At 37.8% G+C, this 17,365-nt stretch overlaps 1 long non-coding RNA gene across 1 annotated transcript; it reads right to left on the bottom strand.

The window, feature by feature from the left end:
• Positions 1-7,540: 7,540 nt before the first annotated feature.
• Positions 7,541-8,227, bottom strand: LOC114143339 (uncharacterized). The gene is made up of 3 exons (XR_003595223.1): positions 8,038-8,227; positions 7,664-7,956; positions 7,541-7,584 (listed from the first exon to the last, which is right to left on the bottom strand). It is a non-coding gene; the product is annotated as an uncharacterized LOC114143339 (long non-coding RNA).
• Between the last annotated feature and the right edge of the window lie 9,138 nt (positions 8,228-17,365).

Raw genomic sequence — 17,365 nt, 5'->3', positions numbered from 1 at the left:
CATGCTAAATCTTGAATGTATGTGTGATATAAAGAATAAGGGACGCAGTTCTTTGCACACCATGATGGATAACAAGGTCCAAAGGTATCTTATTTCACAGGTCAGCGAAACGTTTTCATTGAAAAAAAGTAGCCAGGGAGAGGGCAGTAGGTCATTATTTCCAATAATCGCAAAAATAAACATAAATCCTAAAAACGTAAAACTCTAACAGAATGTTTGGTTCTTTGAATGTGTGAAATTTCCAGATGTAAGCAACATGTTGCAATGTTTTGATAGATAAAATGTCATGGAGAGATTGTCACGCTTTTCTGCAGGCAGCCTCCTCCTTTGCAATTTCCATTCATAACAGCTAAAGATAACATAGTTACTTGATTGTAGCCTAAAAGCCTAAAAACGTACTATAGAATGGCCCTATATAAGATAGACATAATTACATCATGTTTTTCGTTATGTCGGTTCTTGTTTATTTCTTCAAACTGTGTCACACTTTTTTTAAGGCTTTATTAACCCTAAATCTTAAAGCACCTAGTCCACAATGAAAAAAATGCTTTAATCATGAGCAGATTGTGTTTCACTAATCTTCTCTGGATTAGGTTATTGCCAAAATATGCGTCCTTCAGATTTTTTTTCCTGTGACGGATTTGTGACGCTGTCAAAGTGTGTTTTGGTGCAATCTTGGCCCGCGTTTGTATTGAAACGGCAGCGGGTAAGAACCTAATTTACATATTTATAACTCTGTTTGATATCATTAATTTAATCTTTGATATATCCATCAATTTGTGTGTGTGGGTGTAGGCGTGTGCGCGGGTGTGCCTGTGTGTTTCTGATTGATGTGCATTATGCTTCATTTCAGCATAAACCGCGGCTGAAGATTAAAGGAAAATGGGGATTCAGCAGAACGTTCTTAGAGTTGGTTCGCACGTAAGCACAATAAGTGAAAATAAAATGCATACTTGTCCATACACACACACACACACACACACACACACACACACACACACACACACACACACACACACACACATTGCCACTTCAGTCTATTGAGAGCAATTTTATTAGGTTCAGCTTGCTATGAAGAGTGATCAGATGAAATGCAGTTAAATGGAAGGTCAATGAAAATTAACTTCATCACATGAAAAATAAATTTAAAAAAACACTCGTCCTCCCACAAAATCACCTGCTAACATATTTTAAATGATTTCATCACTTGCTTGAGGGAAAAAAATGTTAATAAGGGCAGATAAGCTGATATCCGTCATTCTGAATGAATTAGACAAGCAGAGCGGTTCTTTGAAAGCCGAGTGGTGCTTGAACTCGTTGACATGTCGGTTACGTCTAAGAAACCACATCAACCTTTTCTAATGCAATCCGCTAAGATCTTCTTCAAGCCCGACAACATCCAGCAAGCCATACGCCATTAATGCTTAGGGATTGCCAATAATGCAGAGCTTATTCAAGAATGGCAGCAGGTAGGTGGAAGTGTTTCTGAATGGACGTCAAATACTGGCCTAGAGTCAGCAAGGAAAGAATAGGAGGACATAGAAGGAAAACATCCAAGACAGACTGATTTTGAAATTAAATATTCAGTTTGTAAACAAAATATTTGGCTCCAAACTAAATATTTAGTTTTCTAACTAAATATGAATTTGGAGCCAAATAAATAGCATGCTAATAAATAATTACTTTTAAATTGAGACATGTATAAACTTGGCTGATGACAAAACCCAACATGCATCAAACATCTGGTTTATTTACATGTGAGACTTTAGGCTAAAGTACAACAAGAAAAAGAAACCCGCCATCAATAACCTGTGGCACACGAGAACAATACAAGCTAGCAAGGCTTTGGTGTAACTTGAAACAATTGTGCTTTATCTTGGTAAACACCTTCCTGGGAATACATCAGATAGTGAAGTGAATGGCAAGCATGCAGCTCCCTCAGGCATACATTGCTTGGAGGCAATTAATTACGGAGCCTTTACTACAAATATTAGAGCATGTGGAGAAATCAGGATTGAGACATGTACTGGAGAGCTGTGTGTGTGTGTGTGGGTGAGTTGGGGTGTGTATGTCAGTGTGCGTGTGCATGTTTAAGTTTGTGTTTCCCTTATCTAAATGGAAGTAAACTGGTGGGAGGATTTGTAAAGAGAAAAAGATTAATGAAAGCAGCAGAGGTGTTTTAGAAGCACACGTTGCCACAAAATGAGCTGCAACAACACACATCTTTGTACGTATGCTAAGAAAGTTCATGCAAAGGTAACTTGAGTGGTTTAACAATCAATAATAGGGCGTTTTTTTGTTTTTTTTTTACTTTTTTGCCATGGAAATGGAAGGAGGTTAAATTTACAGAGAGAATTTCAGGTAGATGTAGACAGAACCTCAGCACAGAATAGAATATTAATGATAGTGAAACGAATCAGGGACCAAATTGTTACATTACATTGTCAAACATTGCAGTGTGTGGTTCTCTAATACCAATTTCTCACATGATCCTGTTGGGGGAAAAATGTGCTCCAAAAAAACAAATAAATAAATTGTAGGATCTGTAAATATAGCCCCCGCCATCTCCATGGCAATAAAGTAAAACAATTAAATAAATAAAAAGTCGATTTGCCCTTTTGCTGACGTTTTGTGCCTCTGGTAAGGTACAGACCCACCAGTAGATGGGAACGTTTCACTGCTCCCACCCCAGCCTAGAATGCGTCTCCCAGACCACTGCAGGCTTACAGCCCTGTCCTCTGTGCTGGAGTTTTGGAATGGGAAAGTTCAAACTTAGTCGGTAAATGTGTTAGCCATCTCCTCTTTAGCGCTCATTTTTTGTAAAAGGCAAAGGAACCCACGTCAAGTGAGCATAAAAATCTTTTTACAAAATTGAGTAAGTTATTTTGAATTTTACCGTTTTCATCAACCCTTTCTAATGCAATACTTCAAAAGTTGCATATAAAGTTGCTGATGGATACATGGCTATTATCTTTGACACACCACATTCTAAAGAAAATGAGGTATTTGTTCATCTCTGCAAGAGAAATACGGAACAATGTTTGACTTGTTCTTGGGAGGTTTTCCATAGCTGAAAAAGGCTTCTTCTGTACAACGTTGGCAACCGCTAACGAGGATACGCTAACAGTATCACCAACAGTCTGAGGCCCCCCAATAACTCCATAAGCAAAGCAGACAAGTTGAGTAAGTTGGCGTCATGCGCTAACTCTGCTGAAGGAAAAGAGAGTGATTGGCTTATTCCATTTTCTCCACTAAACAAATGTTGTGGAGCACAAACTGTGTTCTCTACCCGCACCACTCCTCCCAGGATGGCTCATCAACAACTGCACAGACAGGAACTCCAGCCAGCAGGGAGCATGTTGAAGAGAACAGAAAATAAAACACACACACACACACACACACACACACACACACACACACACACACACACACACACACACACACACACACACAGTGAAAAGGTCTTTAAACTAGAACCAAACAGAAAAACCAACTTCTCCAATGTTATGTTGCTCTGAACTATTACTGTACTCCAGAGCCATTGCTATATTCATGTATTTTATATTAGCAGACACATTTTTATGCTAAATTGAACTTAAAAAAACAAGTGGGAACTCAAAATCATGACATGTGAAAAAGCCTGAAATCACCATAGCATTAACTACGGCTGAACATGGTTCCGTGCTACCATGTAATTAAGAGAAGCATGTATAGGTCATTTTTCAGACTCTACTGCTGCGACTCACTTTGAAATGCACAGGACAAAGTCCATAAATAATTAATTGTGTTTTTAGCACAATATACTTTCGGAAAAGTTGGTTGTAGAGATGAGGGTGACCAGTTTCAGTCTAAATCCGATAAGTTCACTGATGTAAGTGACTGTAAGTGCCTGGGGGTTGCGATAAGGCACTTCAGTGACAGCAAACACACATTTCTGGGGCTTGTTGAATTGGAGGGAGGAAATGTCAGATCTACAGTACAATCTTTTCTGGAACAAGTGCAGTCTTAAAAAACAGAAACTCCTGAGCGTAGGAACTGACAATGGTTCCCTTATGATTGGGACTAAAAATGGGGGTCCATAAAGTACTGAAGGACGATTATGGGTTCATACATTCGTTGAGAGTAAAGCTGCCAAACAACACTGAAGTACATATCAGTCTTCAATGTAGAGACAATTACAAAGCACAGCAAAAGTTTGACAAAAATATTTTCAAAATCATGAAGCTATTTGGCTACTCTTCTTCTTCGAACTAAAGGGAAGCGGCGTCATTCCCTCTACATTCATTTCCTGAGGAACTTGTGCAGTGAGGCGACAATCGCCTGTGGTTGGCAAAGTTTGTGCAGGTCAAATTTCAAACACGTAGGCTAGAAACGTGACATGAGAAAGTTGAAAAAAGATCAACTTTTGTCGATGCTGTTGCTACTGCGTCTTGTCTGTTGAGTTCACTCCAAGTCACAAATTTTAGCTTTTTGTTGTTGTTGCTATACTGTACTGTGTGTCGAGCCCATTAGGCTACACTCACAATACGACCCAAATCCAGTGGGTTTTTTGTGCATTTGAGACTCATATCTGAGTTTTCTAAGGCAGTCAGAACGGCTCAAATCCAATTTTTGCAATGCCCAAACAATCTGATCTGTGCCACTTTCATATGTGGCATTAAATCTGATACATACCCCATAGTTTTTCAAGTGTTTGCAATCAGAATGATCATGTCGCAATTTATCAAGGCTTTTAGCTGAACCTGCCATAGAAAGTTTTGACCAAAATGAAGGTGACACACTTTTCCTGTAAGCCAGACCATCCTTTTAAGTTCAGCTCCCATTGCTAATAGCATTTGTTTCTGTTATCAAAGTGGAAAAAGCATTTTTATAAAAATTGTTAGTTACGACAGCAGCCTGAAACATTTGAAGTCATCCTGTTCCAGGCAGCGGCAGAATCTTTACCTACAGGCCTGATGGAAAACAGGAGGTATCTGCATTTATTGTTCTATAAAAGATGACTGGAGGTCTTAGTAATGTTTCTACATCAGGCTCATTAAAACATGTCTTATGGCATTTGACTTGTTTTGCTTTGAGGCTAATGGTAGAACACTATCAACATGCTCTTTACAAACATACAACATACCCGGAATAAGGAGAAGGGAGGACTGTTAGTCTTTTTCCAATTTTTTACATGACTTCCTTTTCTTAGAATTGTTAATTGAAGGGAATAAGAAATTAGAGAAAGCAAGCGTTAATTATTTAACTATTTTAGACTCTGAAGTGTTTTCTCCTCTTCGCTGCCTTCATGTGCTCCTTCTTCAAGCCCATTCCTGTGTCGATCCTCCCTTTTTCTGTCTGTGTGTGCAGGCAACAGGCTCATGAATTCTGCTCTTATTTTCTCTCAAAGTGATTGTTTGGCTTGCATTTTCTTTAAAGCTATAGCTGCTCTTTGGAGTGATTATCATTATGAGAAATGACTCTTGCACCGATCCCTTCGCAAATGTTCCTGAAATGAGACTCCTGCCTGGGTTTCCATACGTTAGATGGCCTCATTATTTCAAATGCTCCTCAGCGTGCGTTCTCCACGCAGCAATGAACAGCACAAACAAGAGGCTTTGCATGGCTTAGAAATTAGTCCTCAGTAATTGTACAGCTTAATAATTATTACTTAGTAAATACCACAACAAAACATGTAATCTTTTTATTTTTTACAAGATAGACTTGAGTGTTTGATGAGATGTTTAACACTTCAAACAGGCATCTCCAGCGCCACTGTTGTAGATTCAAGTCCCTGAATCAAAGCTGCACACCACATAGTTATGTTCTTTGACTGATCGAATCAAAAATACTTCCTGTTAGCATAAAATAAAATCCATTGCTGTAAACCTTCCTTTGTAGCAATGTCTTGCTTTGGCTAGTTTCAATGCATTTCATCAAAAAACATTTATGCAAATGTATATAAGAACAACAAGGACGTAGCCAAATGCAACAGAAGGAGCCAGTGGAGAACAACAATAAACTTTGACCTTCAATTGTCATATAGTGCGGTGTGAGGTGGTGAGGCAGACGCGGTGGAACCAGATTGTAATGAAAAATTTAGATATTTAATCCTGAGAATCCAACAAACGTCCAAAAGCCAGGCAGCACTGCAGAGCGGAAAACAGGGCTCAACACAGGTAGCACCAGCTACACGAAATGGACATGAATGAAAAAAACACACACGACTGACTGTTGGTAGACAAGGACCCAACACACACACACAGGTGACACTAAATACACAGGAGGTAATCAGGGAATGAGAAACACCTGGGAGTAATCGAGGGGAGACAGGACAACGAAAACTCAGAAATAAACACAGAAAAACACAGATTACAACATCAATATACTGACAGACAGGGAGAAAAAGCAAAGGAACCACAAGAGCTAATGAGTGGTGAGTGGGTGAAGCCGGGGAAAGGAGCAGGTAGGGGCAAACGAAACGAGGAGATGATTACCAGCTGGGAAGGAGAGCAGAAAGGAAGACTGAGGATGAGGAGAAAAAAGAAGAAAGAAACCTGAACCTAATATAATGTAAAGAAACAAATCCAAAACAACAACAATGGGATTAAATGAACTAACAAGAAATCAACTAAACAGACAAGAAACTAAAAGTCCAATCACCAAATGTCCATAACAGGCCTGTACACACTGAGCAAGCACAAAGAAATGAGTTTTTCAATTTAGGCACTAAGAACAAAAATACAAAACTAAAACAAAATAACGATAAAAAAACAACAATATGGCACTGAAAACCAGAGTGAAAAGGAAAATCAGAATCCTACAATATGACTCATGACAAACTTCTGAATGGATTCAAAGTAAAGCAGGAACATTTTGAGTCATGTGAAAAGTAGCGAGTGTACTTGAATATGAAACAGAGAGCAAGATCATTGCTGACTTATTGAACCGAGGTAATGAGCAGAGCGAGTCGGCTGTGTTGCCATGTCTTTGATAGATCTGAGTTTCCTGACCTCTGTCCTTGATGCTCAGAAACCTGCTGCCGTAATCCTGATCGGCATCGATTCAGCTAAATTATTTATCCCCCTCTCTCCACCGCACACTCGCACTTCTATAAACTTGATATTATGCTCTATAAATATATACGACTACTTAGCACAGATGAGGCTTTTGTAGAGGTTCCCTGTAGACAGGCTTATGAAAGCGCAATGCTTCAGAACCGTTGAGGGAGGGAAGCATGCTGGCGTCCCAAATCCCATTCCAGAAATTATATGATAATGTGTTGCCTTGACTTTTCACTGTTGAAAAGAAAACTGTATAGTAACATAGATCGCCATAGCAACATAGGTAATTTTACTGTACTAATAATAGAAACCTTCAGTAATAGGTTTATATAGTAAATGTCCTGACTTGTACTAATCCTCTATGAATCAAAGTTAAATCAGTCATTCATTGTCATGATGGGTTTTAATCGTCTGACCCACATGCAAGAACACCCACAGAACAAGGGAAATCAGTAAAATTATATTTATTGCAGAGAATGACAGTCAGAAAAAAAAGGGGGAAAAAACTGGTCCGGAGAGGATACGATGCTTCTGGTTGGAGCTAAGGGTGAGAGAGTATGGTGAGTTCGATGATTGGAGGAAATGGTAAACTGCTGAAAAAAAACCCTTAACGTTCTTACTTCAGCTGAGATGATACGGACCGGGGGGAAGGTCTGAAGGATCCTGGGCGGATTACTTGAGGTCGAGTGTTGCTGCTTCGCTTATGGTGGTGGGGCAGCTCTGGAGGGCGGACGAGATCTGGGCGGGTTTCGTTTATGGCCGGAGAGAGGGAGGCAGCGAGCGTGGAGATCCGATCACCAAGGTGGGATTCAGGGACTTGGGCATCCGGTGGGCAATAATCCACCGGCGTCACAAGGAGAGGTTCTGCGCTGGATTTCCACTAAGGGGTTCACAGCTTCTGTAGTGAGAGTTCCTATGGAGGCACAAAAAAACAAAGAATCACTAGAAATTCACAAAGTTCGATCACTGGAGAACTTCAGGTGGCCTGAAATACCAAAACTGGCAAACACTCTGGCACTGGTGTGTAGGCTGCCTCCTCCTCTTATGCTCCTCCAAATGAGATCATGCAGTGCAGGTGATGAATATCAGCTGGTCCACGCCCTCCAGGAATGACTGCCAGGCGCCCCCTGAAGGATGGACAGGGAAACAGCAACCCCAACCACAGACAGGAAACACCCAGGAACCCAACATTCATATTAGTTTTGGGTTTTTCACTATAGCTTAGTTTAATTTTATTGTGACTTTATTTGTCTAATTCAGTTTTAATTAATTTTTAGACTATGTTAGCTACTTTTTATTAGTTAAATATTTAGTTTTAGTTTTCATTAGTTTTTTCCTACTTTGACCGTTTTTAACTCCTGCCCCTAAAAATCTACCAAAGTATTGTACTGTAGTTATGCATACATCGACTGGGTAATGAGTACTCAATAGGAGAGGACATTTTCACAAAATCTACATGTAGGAGCCCGAAATGTCAAACACATGATATTTTACTGGTTGCTTGGCTGGAGGGTGATTTTCACCTCACAGCACCAGCTCCATAGGAAACAAATGGAGAGGGAGCGACGCGTGGTGAGCCCTTCAGGTGACAGCAGGACCCAATCGGTCACGCTGGATTATGTAAGAGCATTTGATTAATGAACACCAATTACCATAAAACATCACAAATTAAGACATCCAGTTGGTGTGAATACTTTTCCAAAGCATTGTAACTCATTTGTCCAAGAAGGTTTTCTGAATGGAGCTACTGACTGGAAAGAGACAAGAGTTACACAACTATATTTGATCTACTTTTCTCTATAATAAGTTCCTTGCTGTGTCAATCAGCTTTATGATAAATCTTCTGTTTCCTCTCATTCAGTTCAAAGATGAACATGCTGCATACTTTTTCACCAGCAATATGCCTTGCAGCTTATTTGAGACCTAATTACATTTTTCAGAGCTTTGAAGAAAATGACAATATTTGTGACTTATTGTAAAAGTTGTAAGTACTATCAAGCTAAAAAAGAGAAACCTCACTAATCTGTTTCAAGTTAACCTCTCCACACATCAAAGTTGGGTTTAAGATTAAAATTGACAGACTTGTGATATTCTTCAAAGGGAAGCAAACTGTAAGAACCTGGGAGAGCGAGAGAAAGGAAAAGTACTTCTATCTATTTGAAAATCAGGACAACTGTCAGTCAGAACATATATCCAGGTAGAACCACGTAGCAACTTTGGGAGATGAAGAGAAACATTTTATCAAAGTCCTCGGCCTGAAAAATAACATGATACTGATGTGCCTTCCTTTTGTAAATTTGTTTCAGACTAATCTGAATATAGATTCAACTAAAGCCCACATTCCACTTGAAATGATCCCCAACATTTATTGAAAGGTCTGACGTTAAGACAGTTAATGATTACACCTTGACATTGTGGCCCTAAAGGTCATCAAAATTGCGACGAGATCAATTAATGCAACATTCTGTCTAAGCAGACTCCCATTAATATTTCAGCTAAATATGTTGATGTTCACAGATTTGGACTAAAGAATTTGTCCCATTTACTTTAAGTCAAGTTTACTTGTACAGCATTTCCAGCAACAGGCCTGTTGAAAGCATCATGCAGTCATCAACTGTGAAAAAACAATAAACATTACACTTTGTCAAATGCCATAATAGAAATCTAGTAAAAATATATCAAATATATCAATGTTATTATGAATCAAAAGGCAAAAAAAAGCAACAACAAAAAAAACAAACAGCTGAGCTTTTAGCCTTGATATAAAGGAACTCAGTGTTTCAGCAGATTTGGAGTTTTCTGGAAGTTTGTTCCAGATTTGTGGAGCATAGAAGCTGCATGATGCACTCTATTAAATATTAGGGAAACTCTGTAAGACTTTTCTATGTTGAATAATTATAGTAGGAGGAAATGGGAATAGATCTGATGCAATAAAGGGAAGTACATTTACACCTAAGTTATATTCCCTCAAGTTCCAAACTTTCTTGATGAAGGTGCTACAGTTGCCCAAGGTTTCAAGGTGGCGCCTTCAGTCCTAATACGACTAAACAGTCGTGGAAACAACAGAGAATCATGGGGGAGGTGAGGGAGGGAGTGAGTGGGAGGCCAAAACAGATGCTGATAGAGACTGAAGCCAAGCCAGAGTAATGAGTGGTAGAAAAGCAGAGCAGAGATGAAAAGACTATCTTCCATGTTTTATTCATGTAGTTTGTTTTTAGCCTGTCGGCTGCCATTAGCTGCTCTGCATACACATCAGTGTTTGTAAGAGGTTATACTTTCTTCCTCGAAACATAGGAAAGTTTTGTTGAATGCCACTTTGTAGGACAAATTGTTTGAATCCTGGTTTGGGTTTTTTTTTCTGTTACCTCTGGAGTGTTTTATGAATTTCTAATATTTCTGTATAAAATGGTGTTCATCTTCTCTTAATTAATAAAACCAAACCATGATGGGAGTAGCAGCAGCTGATGGTTCCTGACCAGGATTATTTAAGACCTTTAAGGAAGGGAGAAAAATGATTTTTGAATATATCAGTTGTGTTAAATAAACTGTTTTTAATTTAAACATTTTTCCTGAACGGCAGTTAAAGCTACATTGATAGGGAGATAGGAGAAAAAAGGTTTGGTTAGCAAGTCTGTAACCTGACACCCAACATATTTCTAATGATAAATGATCATGAAACTGAAATCCTTTGATAACCAAAATCCATCGACCCATCCAAGGTCATGGAAATTCTAACACTGTATGTTTGTGCTTATTTTTTCAGTGCAAACCGTGGAGGTTGCACAACTCATGTCTAAGATTGGTGAGTACAAGTGTTCACAATAAAAAGTTTGTTTTAAAAACAGAACAAAATGAATTGGACGTCTTTTAAACACTCACCTTTCCCAAACCTTTATAGCTTTTGTGTCCATGTTAGCGGCAGAATTTGACACCTTCGTTCATCACATGTAGAAACTCACCTACCAGCTGTGTACCGCCACCCATTTGTTGAGACCGGGACGATGTGAAATTAATTTTCCGGTTCGTCCGTAATAAAGCTATGTGTATTAAGCACAGTGCTCAGTCTATCCGCTCAACTGTATAAATACTCCTGCAGCGCTCTGCCCCGCCGTTCGCTCTGAACACCGGCCACCAGGCAGCAGCTCTGGGAGGAGAAAAGCGGCAGAACTCCACTGATTGCACCAGTCATTTTAAAGACTCTTATTGGTTTCAGCCCTAGTACGAACGCAGTCACATTAACTTTTACATTCTGTCAGAACTCTGTATGGTTTCCACATTAACAAGTCTCAGCTCTACCTAGAGACACAATGATTCCCATTCACGAGAATGGAAAATAAAATACATTGCAGTTTTTTTTTTCAGGGGTGCTTTAGCACTGTTTGCACAGAAAAGTAGAGTTGGAATCACTTGACAACTCCAGGAAAATACCTGAAAGCCAATGCATCATATTAAGAAAATGTCTCTTTATTCTCAAACAGACAAAAAAAAAAAAGATTGAAAAGTGCAAACATTCGGTTTGCATATTTTATCATATTTTATTTGTTGTCCATCTTTTCCAGAGGACAACAAATAAATCTTTCCTGGAGGTTTTTCACGTCTTCTTTCAGCTATGCAAAAATATATTTTTCTTGGCTCCTGTCAAGAAACACAGTCTAACTGGGAATAATTAATTGTTTTATGACTTATGTCGGACCTTATCCCACAACATAAAAATGCATAACATCTATTGGGATTAGAATTTATTATTCTATATCAAGAATAAACAACTTAATTAACCAAAACAGTTGTGAAAAAAACTGTGTAAAATAGATAAGTAAAACTATTGTGCTTTACAACAGTACAGTGAGCACAGCGATGATGGCAGAGAGAAACAACTGTTATGAGTTCATAAGTTTGGAAGATGAGGAAATAATGAAAACTATCTGTTCTGAAGCGGGTTCAGGCGGACCAGAGTCCGCATCAGAATTTGATTATTCACACATCCTGAAACGAACGGAACTTCCTACACAAAGTCAATGAAAGCGGACTAAACAGGGCTGGTGTGAACGCACCTTTAAACTCAAGGCATGACAAAGTCCAACATATCAGAAAAGTTTGAACAACGTATTGAAAATATAGTATAAAGCCAAACGTATGTGGTCTATGCACGGGAGTGATGGGGAAACTTCTTAATTAGCTCAACTTGATAGTCTGTGTGATTTAGTCAAATCAATTATTTCTCAACATTTTCTTTCCAACAATAAAATATTAAGTTTTAAGATTAATCTTAAACCAGCTCTACTAAAAGAGAGCATGCTTGTATTTTTATCTGGGACATAAAAAATAAATAAATAAATAAAACAATGGGAGTCAGGGCTTGAAATTTAGAACACTCAACACACGACCAGGTTAAACTAAGTCAAAGGTTATTTGATCTACAAATGTCCAATCAAACTCCAAATAAGGTCCTTTGAAGACCAATGTGCCTGCGATTGATTGAAACAGCCTGAGCGCTACATATATGAGAAATTAAATGTACGTTGTTGTGATGCCAGATTTGACTGTTATTTTGTGATGGAAGTATTGTCAATTTTATTGGGGCTTACAGTGTAACTAGCAAGCAAAATAAATCCAGGATTACTAAACATGGTTTTAAAGACAAAGAGGAAATGGAGAAGTTGCTGGGGATCATTTGACTGAATAGCATCAAATCTAAAACTGTCAGTTCATCTGTCTGCACTCAACTTAAACTTTCGAGTCTGAATCTTGGCGTCTGTAGCTTCCTGCTAGAATTGTTCTTGACTCTTTACAAACTATTGTAAATTTTCCTTAAACTACTACACAAGGCGGCATTATGTACTAATGTGGGCAACATTGTTGGGACCCCTCTGTTAATGACCAACAAACCCAAAAAGGTCACTGAAATAAATTGAAACTATGGCAAAGTATTAGGACCAGATTAAGGACTTATGAGAATAAAGTCATAATAATATGAGAAAGAAAAGTTGCAATGATGCAAAAATCATCATAATATTACCAGAATAAAATCATAATTTGAGAACAAAGTTGTACAACAAAGTCAAACTATTATGAGAATGAAGTCATAGTAGGAAAATAAGTCAAAGCAACACGAGAATTAAGTCATAATATTATCTGAATAATTGTCATAATATGAGAAAAAAAGTTATATGATTATAAAATCGAAATAATATGAGATTAAACTCATGACCAGAATAAAGTCGTGTCAGTAGAATGAAGTAGTAAATGCTTAATTTCTACACAAATGATAAAATATTAAAATGAGTAATGTTGAGCAACTTGTGAAGCTGTACTTTTGGAATCGGTTTTACAAATAGGACATACTTAATTACTTACATAAATCATTTTGTCTTTATTCTCAGAATTACAAATAAATAAATAAATCTCATAGTCTGGCCCTAATAATCTGGTGTATGAAAATCACCAAAGAAATAAATATACCACATAAAGAAAATTAACCAATGAAATGAATGGAATGATGCTAATTGAACACAGTATTACTCACCCTTTTCACTGGGATACAGGTGAAGGGTTATGATGATATGTAGGGTTAGAGCTGCTGCTGCTGACTCTGCTGTGGTAAAAGGTACAAGTTAAATATATAAATCTCCTGTATTCCGCAGAAGGCAGCCTGTCACATTAAATCCTAATATATACATTGCGCTTTGTGGTTGTAAAATAACAAAAACTTGAACATTTTCAAAGAAGAGTTGCTCATCCAGCAAATTATTCAGATTTCACCTTCCACATAAAAGCCTTTGTCTGCATCAGAACAATTTCTTTCATGTCTGCAGCCAGTAGTGAGGGCAAACGGTGATGCTGGCAAACAAACCGATGCTCACAGTTGCTTTCCCCAGTTCGCCCAACAGGTTGTTGCACGGCAGCTGACGTGGCTGGAGCAAGACACGGCGCTCCAAACAAGTTCCTCTGCTTTGTTCTGACGAGGAGTCGAGCAAAAGTTGCCATGGAAGTGACTTCTTGAAAACGTCGAACGAGAAAGGACACACTTGTGTTATTTGTTGCTGCTATGACTGACACCATCTCCGTCGCAGATGGCAGCCTCAATTATTTATGGTGAGTGTGTTGTCAAATGTCACATCATCATCTGCTCTACAGCTCATCCAGGAAAAGGCTTCGCATTTTCATTTTGGCACCACACTTTTCCTCCAAAACTCGGATAAACAGTACAATTAGGCAGGATAATAAGTGTACCGTATTGAGCAGTGTGTAGGTATGTGGGAGCCATTTTTAAAAAGAAATTACAAAGAGAAAGTTGTCCTTTTAAGATTTCCCTTAACTGCAGCAAAGATGGTGCGCAGACTTTTTGGCTCGGCGTTCTGCTATCTGAGAATCAGGAAATTATTTTCTGTCAGCTTTTTCAGAAAGGGGTTTTGGCTCATTAAAAATTGGTGCAAAAGAAATGATGTATTGTAACATCACACACATGAAACTGGAAAGAAATTAGAGAATAAACTCATGCAGACTTTCACAGTGGGTGGGAAGAACATCAAAGTGTTTTTTTGTTTTTTTAAGTCAGATTTCTTTGGATATAACCAAAATCCTGCGCATCAATAATTCAAAGCCACGGCGGATCAATCCAGTCTACTGTCAGTAACAGTGATTGGCCAATAAAATATCTAGTTGTAATTTCCAGATTACTTTACAGTCTTGTGAAATTTTTACCCTCTTTTCTGTGACGTGACCCTGCAAGGAGAAGCGGCTTTAGATGACGGATGGATTTTTTCCGTTTTCACACTTAAGTTGCAGAGGTGGGCAGAAACAAATTAAGTTTGCTTGAGTGCAGTTTTTGAGAATTTTCTACTTCACCTGAGTAGCATTTGTTTGGTCAAAGTTTATATTTTCACTCCACTACACTTTAGAGAATATAAGAAAAGTAAAATCTGACTTTTTACTCATCTACATGTCTCCCAAGGCTTTTGTTACAGGTTTGTTTGTGTTGTGTGTGTTTTGTTCCACAGGCACAGAGTAAAATTACACACTACAATCCTGTATGACAGGTTGCCATATGCAGCTTTATACCAGTTTAGAAAAAAAGAAGAAGAATTGTTGTCCTGCTAGTGTTGCCTTTCAGGCAGTGATGCAATTTTCCCAAACATCCTTGACTACAGTGTAGACTCAGGGCCGGCAGCATTGAGGAAGTTTGGGGGGAAATTGCCCACCCACATCGTCAACAATGCCCCCCCTGGACTGGAAACAATTTTTTATATTTTTACCTCAGTGGTTAATTTTCTAACAGAGTGAGTTGACTAATGCTGTTGAATGCAGAAAATGTTAGTTAAATGATGACTAGTTAATATATTTGTTAATGTAGTTAATATATCACGTTAAGCTTGTCAACAAGCATGGACTACTAATTTTGTTGATGTCTATGTTCATAAGTGGATAGTACTGGTTACATTTATTGAGTAACTTTTTGGGGAAAAAAGTACTTATAAGAGTAGTTTTACTGCACTGTATTTTCTTTCTTTTCAATGTATATTGATTTTTCATTTAATGAATTAGACTTTAAATCTCCAGAGACTGTAAAACATTTGATTCTCAGATTTCTTCAACATATGAGCTAATGTTTATGGACATTTGAACATAATTAGGCAACATTTCATACATCATTTTTTACATCCTCATTGTTTTATTTTGTACTAATAAACATGGTTATTATATTTGAAAAGTTACATAACGTTTGCTGATGTAAACCTTATACCTAAACCAAAAATATACAAATATATTTTTTATATTAAAGTAAAAGCTTATTTCCTCTGCCCCCTCGCTAAATACCACTGGAGCTGGGGCTGACTACACTAAAAAAAACGTCTAAATTGTAAGTACTTTCAATATTAAAGTATTTTTGAAAGAATATACTCCAGTACTTATACTTCAGTAATAATTTGACAGGGCTACTTTTACTGGAGTATTATTTGACTGGTATCAGTACTTTGACTGAAGTTAGATGTGTATGACCATCAAAAAAAAAAAAAAAAATCCACCAGACAGATAAAATAAATATAAAAAGCAGATTTTAAGCTTTGGTCCAGCAAACCCATAAATTGTGTGGGAGAAACCAGAATCTGTCATGTTTGACTGAACAAAACATCAAACTTTGGAGGTGGTAGTGTGATGGACACTAGCTAGTCCATCTCATAATGGCTGAAAGACAACCAAAACACTATGAAGGTTGTAAAGTGGCGAGGAAAGGAGACAATATATAGCAACAGTATTTTCTATGCACATTTTGAAGTATCACATTTTAAAAAGTTGATAGAAATGGCAAAATATAAAATAACTTACTCAATTTTGCTAAAAAAGATTTTACATTGCAGAAGGTAGCTTTTGTCTTTTCCAAAAAAAATTGAGCTAATGCGCTAATTTGCAGAATAAGTTTGGATTTAAAGAACTTTCCTATCTTCTGATTGGCCTGAAGATAGGAAAGGCACAAAGCTTTGAAAACTTTCTTAATCCAAACCTCCAGTTCAGAGGGGAGGACTCGCTCCATCTTTCTGACATGTTTGGTCCAGGCTTGTTTGCAAACTTACATCTGGTTTGCTACAACCATATGTAGCATCAACATCTGACGAAATGACGGTTTGTGTAGCACTGGTTCATTAGAAAACCAGTACTAAAACATAAAAGGTTAATCGTTACAACATAATGACTGTGAAACAGCAAGGCCACAAAAACAACAAGAAAATATCACAAAACATCAAAATACAAACATTATTGAAAACCCAAAAACAGAGTGTGATGCAGCATGGCTGAAATAAATCTAAATCTAAGCAGGAGTGAGTCCGTGTTCCTCCTCATCGATGTAAAAGACGTGTTACTGCTTCATGTAGCGCCATGTTAGCTTGGATAGCTTGTTAGAAAAAGTTTGGGGTTTTATGAATTTACTCAGGTTATATTAGCCTGATATGAAAACTTGATTGATGTTCCAAAACATTTCTGTGACACAAAATGCGAAAATAGAATAAATCTGTAAGTATTAATATTTTTTTTCACAGCTCCGTAGATACCATTGTACTTTTTAATTATGAAATGCAAGCATATGATAAAACTTTATCATCAGATTAAATGAGCAGGTTAAAGCACGAGGGCCAGTCCAAGCAAACACGTTGGCATTCTTTTTTTTTTTTCTCTCCTACGTAGCATGGAGAAGGAAGACAACGGTGATTAACCAGAACATCCTCAGGGCTCGTCTCAATTTTCTCTGAAAGAGCCACGTTCAGAAACACCAATCTATTTATTTCAGTCCCAAACTCCACATTCTGTCGAGAATTTTGGATCACAAC

Source organism: Xiphophorus couchianus, chromosome 4 (assembly GCF_001444195.1).
Source record: "Xiphophorus couchianus chromosome 4, X_couchianus-1.0, whole genome shotgun sequence".
In the NCBI taxonomy this organism is placed as follows: Eukaryota; Metazoa; Chordata; class Actinopteri; order Cyprinodontiformes; family Poeciliidae; genus Xiphophorus; species Xiphophorus couchianus.
Note: the sequence above shows the minus strand (reverse complement) of the source record. Positions and strands in the feature narration are given on the sequence as shown.